The sequence below is a fragment of the Ursus maritimus genome, unplaced genomic scaffold (genome assembly GCF_017311325.1).
Source record: "Ursus maritimus isolate PB19 unplaced genomic scaffold, ASM1731132v1 scaffold_3, whole genome shotgun sequence".
In the NCBI taxonomy this organism is placed as follows: domain Eukaryota; kingdom Metazoa; phylum Chordata; class Mammalia; order Carnivora; family Ursidae; genus Ursus; species Ursus maritimus.
Genome location: NW_024425563.1, coordinates 68,393,046 through 68,399,464, shown reverse-complemented (window position 1 = coordinate 68,399,464; position 6,419 = coordinate 68,393,046). Strand labels below are relative to the sequence as shown.

At 35.9% G+C, this 6,419-nt stretch overlaps 1 pseudogene; it reads right to left on the bottom strand.

The window, feature by feature from the left end:
* Positions 1 to 276: 276 nt before the first annotated feature.
* On the bottom strand, positions 277 to 5,089 carry LOC103658797 (annotated as a pseudogene).
* Positions 5,090 to 6,419: the final 1,330 nt, after the last annotated feature.

Sequence of the window (6,419 nt, the reverse complement as noted above, 5' to 3'; positions counted from 1 at the left end):
GTGGAAAGAGAGGAAAGTTATTAATGGATCTATTTAGTTACTTTAATCAAGTTCTGAAATTCTCCACAGCTTTCAGAGGCAGGGGCTGAGAAAAGTACTCTAAGGAAGACCTGAATATACCCTTGAACTCCTGGCTAATGCCAAAGGGAGTAAAAGGCCTAGGATTTGGCTCACTCAGATAGGAGGAGGCCTGTTGTGCCACACAAAGAATCTGAGGCCTGGGCCATCTGTGATGTGGAAATCATTGCTGTGAGGCTGGTGGGGAGGTAGGGATGCTTATTTCCGGACTGGGTTTCCAAGGCTAAAAGAGGATTTAGAGGTGAAGGGAGGACCTGAGGGCCTTTTCTGGCCACCTGCAGGCTGGATAAGCCCTTTGTTTTTAGAGAGTAAGGTCTTGTTCTTGCTCTTGAACACTTTGCTGGGATCCAGCTTGTTCACAAAGAAGTTGGTCTCTTCTGCAAGCAGGTTTGGGTTGTAGGTGATAGGATTATATATGTTGAACCATTGCGTGGCCTGTGAGCTAATGCCATAGCTGGTGAAGGCATACTACCACTTTGGCAGGCCTAGGTGCATGATGAGAAGGTGATAGCAAATGGTAAAGGTATCTGTGAGAAAGTGCCAGTATAATGCTCTGTCCAGGAACGAGATCTCAGTGTCTTGTGAATGCTGGTTTCCCTCTTTTGTAGACAAGGCAAACTTCCCCATTCATATTGCACGGATCCAGCTCAAATATCACACTGGGAGAATCAAAGTGAGGCTTCTCTGGTTGGTTCTCACTGGCTTCAAGTGCATCAACTTCCAGGTCTGCCAAAGTTGGTGCATTAGGGAGTGAATACACAGAAAACTAGTTGGGTTGAGTCAGTTCTGAGATGCTGTTAATTGCCACACTGTCCAGTGGAATGGTGTGCTCATCCAGCTTTACGCTCCATGTCATGTGGAAGCCATTTGTCATCAGGTAAAAATGCTTCACATTCTCAGGTAGCACACAGTTGTTGTTTTGTTCCCATGAGGAAATCATATGACATTCAGCAGGTGGCTTTTCTATGATAGTGACTTCTTGTCACACCTGGGGAAGATTCTAGGCTGCAGGTGATCCCCAGGGTCAGCTTCTCCTGGTGCAGCTTGCTGCAGCCTGGGGAGAGCACCCCCTCCGTGGCCCACGTCCCCACTCCAGGCTCATTTATAGTTTTCCATGTTTACATCTTCAAGTGTTCTCATTCCATTTTGCAGTTATGTGCTTCCATCTGGGATCATTTTCCTTCAGAACTCCCGGTAATGTTTCTTGTAGTGCAGATCTGCTGGCAACAAATTCTCTCAGCTGTGTTTAACTGTAAACATCTTTACTTATCCTTCGATTTTGAAGGATTTTTTTGCTGGATATAGAATATTGGTTTGCAGGGTTTGTTTGTTTTCCTTTAGCACTTAAAAATGTTAATCTTTCGTTTTCTGACTTCCATAGTTCCTGTTGAAATGTCAGTCATTAGTCCTTTTGACGCTCATCTGGAGGTATTATCTCTGCTTTTCTAGGTATGCGAAGATTGTCAGTCTGTTTTTAGCTTTCAGAAATTTGACCGTAATGTGCCTAGTTGTGTTTTGTTTGTTTGGTTTTGTATTTTGTTTCGGGTATATAGAGCTTCTAGAATGTATAGTCATATGTGTTTTAATTAGTTTGGAGAAATTCTTAGCCAGTATTTCTTCCAATATTGCTTTTTATATTCAATATAATATTTCTTATTTTACATAAAACCTTTCTTATCTCTTTGTTCAAAAGTTACTGTGTTTCACTGAGGAAATATCTCCTGATCTACTGGACTTTGGCACAAATATACTTTCTGCTTTCCTGTAATGAGGTCACATAATCAATTTAAGAGTTGAGAAAGTGTTAAGTTAACCCAGCTTTCTGACATTTCATGCAATAATGTAACATCATAATCCAACAGGCAGAGGAAAAACCAAATAACATCAGTTTTTCCACAAATTGGAAGAAGGTATCTGTAAATCATATAACTAACAAGGAATCCTTACCCAGGATGCATAAAAAATATATAAGTTAAAAGACACAGAGTCAAATGGAAAAATGGGAAAGGAGTAAAAAGAGGCAATTTATAGAAGAATAGCCAATAAAATGTGAAAAAAATAATTTTCAATCCCATTACTAATCAAGAAAATAAAAAATCAAAACAGTAATGAAGTACAACTTCTCACTTATATGAATGGCAATCAAGACTTCAGTAATACACAATGTTGTGAAAAACTTAAAGAAATATAATTTTTTATACGTTGCTGGCTATAAATATTTGGAGAGCAATTTGGCAAAATATAGTAGGTTCAATGAATATGTCTTTAGCAATTTCACTTATACACACACACACACATACAATGAGCTATGTATATAAATATTATTATTTGTAATAACCAAAATTTGGGACTAAACTAAATATTCATCAACAGGGAAATGAACACACTGTGCTATATTTATGTAATGGAATACTATAAAATAAATGAAGCAGATCTTCATGAAACAATATGGATTTATAGGGTGTATCCAAAACATAATAGTAAAAATGCATGATGGCAATGGGTACACATGGTGTGACACCATATAAGTAACTTTAAAACACATAGAACAATACTTCATGTTGCTATGGGTTATTATATTTATAATTATATATATTTATAATTATACATTATAATTTATAATTATATTTATAATTTAATTTAATACGCATTAAAATATGCACAGAAAGTATACACTCCAACATCAGGACACCAGTTGCCTCTCATGAAAGTGAGGGAAAATAAGAAAGAGAATCATTTTGAGTCTCTATTAAAATAGAAAAAGCACCTGAAACAGATCTGGCAAACTCCTATCATGTTTTTTAAACTGGGTTGATTATCTAGTTTCCTGTAATTTTCTGTACATTTGAAACCTTTCATGATTAAACTTAAATTGTAAAATTTAAGCTCTATTTCTATGTTAAAAATTTTAAGCTAAGTTTAAAGGGAAGTAGTAAACTTTAATGAAAGAAAATATATAAAGTTTTTAAAGGTTCAACCTTAGTAATGATCCTGGAAATGCCAGTTAAAATAATGATGAGATACCATTTTATTATAACAAAGAGTGATTTGTTTTCTGTTCATTTAAAACCCAATGTGTTGGGCATTTGCATACATTCTTAGATTCTTAGATGGTGATAAACCGATATAACTTTGTAATATAATTGGTCAGAATATACTGAGACCATTAGCATGATTATATCGCTTGACTAAGCTTACTTGCACTTCAAAGAAACAGAAATGTGTTTGATAATCACTTAGTGGTGAAATTCTGGATTATTTTTATTTTGATCCTTTTATATACTTTTAATTTTTTATACAATATGTATAATACCACATTTTAAAATCAAAATATCTATTAATTTTGCATGAAAAACTTGAACACCCTAACAATAAAACTCCTAAGAAAATAACTAAATGCTGTATTTGTACAATCGGGAAGCTGTACTAAATATAGCCAAGCCCACAGGGCAGGTGATTAAACCTGTTTGAGGTAGCTCAAGGAATGCTGTGCCAACCAGAAGATTTAACTTATCAAGTGGTTAGTAAGAAGGGAAGGATATTCATTTCAAAGGGAAAAAAAAAAACAAAAACTTAACACTGGCATAAAATAGTGTTCCTCAAAGTGTGACACAAGTGTACCTCCTAATCATCTGGAGTCATTGTAATGTACATCTTTGCCAACTCAAACCCACTAATCAAAATTCCTGGGCATAGGAGCCTGCCATATGCCTGGCTCCCTGGATGGTTCTCATGCACAAAATTTGTTAACTACATTACAAAAAAACAAAGCAATATGACATTCTTTGGAAATAGACCATAATTTAGTGCAACTGAATTTTACCTTACAGGTGATGGTGGAATAGGGGAGATAAATCTGGAGAGGAATGTCACGGTCCACTTGTAAGAAGTCTTAAATGGCACACTAGGAGCTTGGACAGTTAACATGAAGATTCAATAGGAAACCACTGAAGAGTTTTAAGAGGAGTAACCTGATACGATTTTTTTTTTTCCCCCAGAAAGAGTATTCTGGCATCAGTGTGGATGGCTGGATAGGGAGCAGACAGGCAGGAAGGAAACTTGGGAGAATGTTTTAATTTTCTTGGAATAAGATAGCAGCATTAGCATAGACTTGAATACATACACTTCATGACCAATTGAATACTGAGTGAAGGGAGAAATAATTTGGGAAGATTCCGATTCCCACATTTGCTTGCCTCCATTCTAAACTTATAACAGAATATCTAGACAAAGATTATCTTAAAACTACAAGCTGTAGTTTTCTACCCTTATTTTTATCACAAGACCTGTATTTTACTGGAAACATGAAGCTTATAAAGATAAGCTTGTGCAGCCACTGTAATAATACAAGGACAGACACTCCAGAGGACATTCTCTTACTGAATAATATTGTTAGCTAAATGTCTACAAGACTGTTGGCAGAGATAGCATGTATACTTGGAGATGCTGTGTTCCAAGTAATCTTGAAGGCTCCATTGCAGTTCCTGTGGTTCAACATGTGACCAGTGTGTATGCATAGAGGAGGAATGAGTGGTGGTCCAGAGTAATTTTTTTTTCAGTAAAAGACTATTTTATTAAAAGCCAGCCCATTCTTTCTTGTGTCTTTTTGTGTCCCACAATGAGACATTCCTTTTAATCAGTCAGTCTGGTGAAACCACAGCAGTGACTTGTCTTCAGGCTGGTTGTGGCGAGAAGGCATTTCCCATAGACTGCAGGATGACCTATGACAGCTTTATATATTTCCTCATTAAAATAAAATGGCAGACGTCTGGGGTATTAGAAAATTGTTTTCTAAAGGCTCTAATTCCTACCCAGCCTGAACAGAAGAGCTATAGCTATAGGCTGAATGTAGGCTGAGCAGTCTCCTGAGGGCTTTGGCTGCAGGGGAGTTAAAGGCAGCAAATACCAAATCAAACTTCCCTGTAGCACTAGGAACTCCCAGAATTCCCAAAGGCTCGGTCTCACTCACTGGACAATCCCAGAGCACATAAGATCCTTCTGCTGTAATCATTCTTAAAACCACCAAAAGTAGTCCAAATACAGGCCTTACTCAACCAAAAACCTTTTAATGATATGCTGCTTTTTGGTTACATATAATATAAAAGCTATAAAAGCACTCTTCCTCCCACTCCTTTTAAAAATGTCATTGGTTTCTTGGAGAACGTAACGTATCTATCCTATAGAGTGTCCAACATCATGGATTTGGCCAATTGACCTTCCCTGGTTTCTTGTAACTTGCACCTTTATCCCCAATATTGCCTCATGATCTAGCAATATGGTAATGAAATCTAGAGGTTTGATTAACTTCAGGTTCAATTTTTTCTTTTTTCTTTCTGTAAGATTCCTTCGTGGGAAAGAGGTGTGCACTACTTATTGCATTGTATCAAGAAGCAAATAATGTCTTTTGGCACATTTTTATTAATGTTAAAATTATCCATTGATTCAGAGACATAAGCCTAATTCCTCCATGCCATAGTTTCAGCATCCACAGATGATCATTACCCAGATGTATACTTTCAGTAGAGCTGTCTTCTAACATTCTAGTGCATGTGTTAGGTGAGATTCTTCTGCGAATAACTTTCATACACTATTTAGTTTCCTGGTATAATTTTAAGGATAAACAAAAAGGATAAACGCTTTATTCTCTCTGTTAATTTATCATTTTTCAAAGTAATGAGAGAGTGCCCTAGCAACCTCCAAAAGTGACCAAGGAGGTGTGCATGTGTGTGTAATTAATAACTCATTTTGCATTCATTTTTGTATATTTATATATATTGCAGTCATTATTTGTTTTGATGTTCATATTGCCTTCATTTTAGATCACTGAAAGGCCCTTATTGTTACTTTCCTGTTTTTGTGACATGATTCAAATAGCTTCCTTGCTATCTGAAATTAGATGGCCCAGGTTCATCTTATATATTTCTTGTCTCAGACCTGGATTCAGTGATTTCTCCTAAGCGCTCTGGTTCCTTTTAGTGAGAAATCATATTTAGACACCACAGTCTGAATGAGAGGTGTACTTCCAATTGTCATTGCTTCAAGGACTTTTCAATGGGAGGGTGGAAAATACTTCTTTTTTAAAGAGGAAATAAATTTTGATTTCATTCTGATATTTATATTCCAATTTAAAAGTTAAAGATATTTCCTTAATTTCTTAATTTCATACTTTTTCTCTTAACACTGAAAATCTTGACTTCTAAATAAATTCTTATATTTTCTTACAGAATATATAGTATAATGTAGCATTCTATCTAAGTTCAAAATAACAATATCAATATTACTAAAGACTACTAAATGCATTTTCAGATTTCTTCAGAATTTGACCCTTAGATTATATCCCT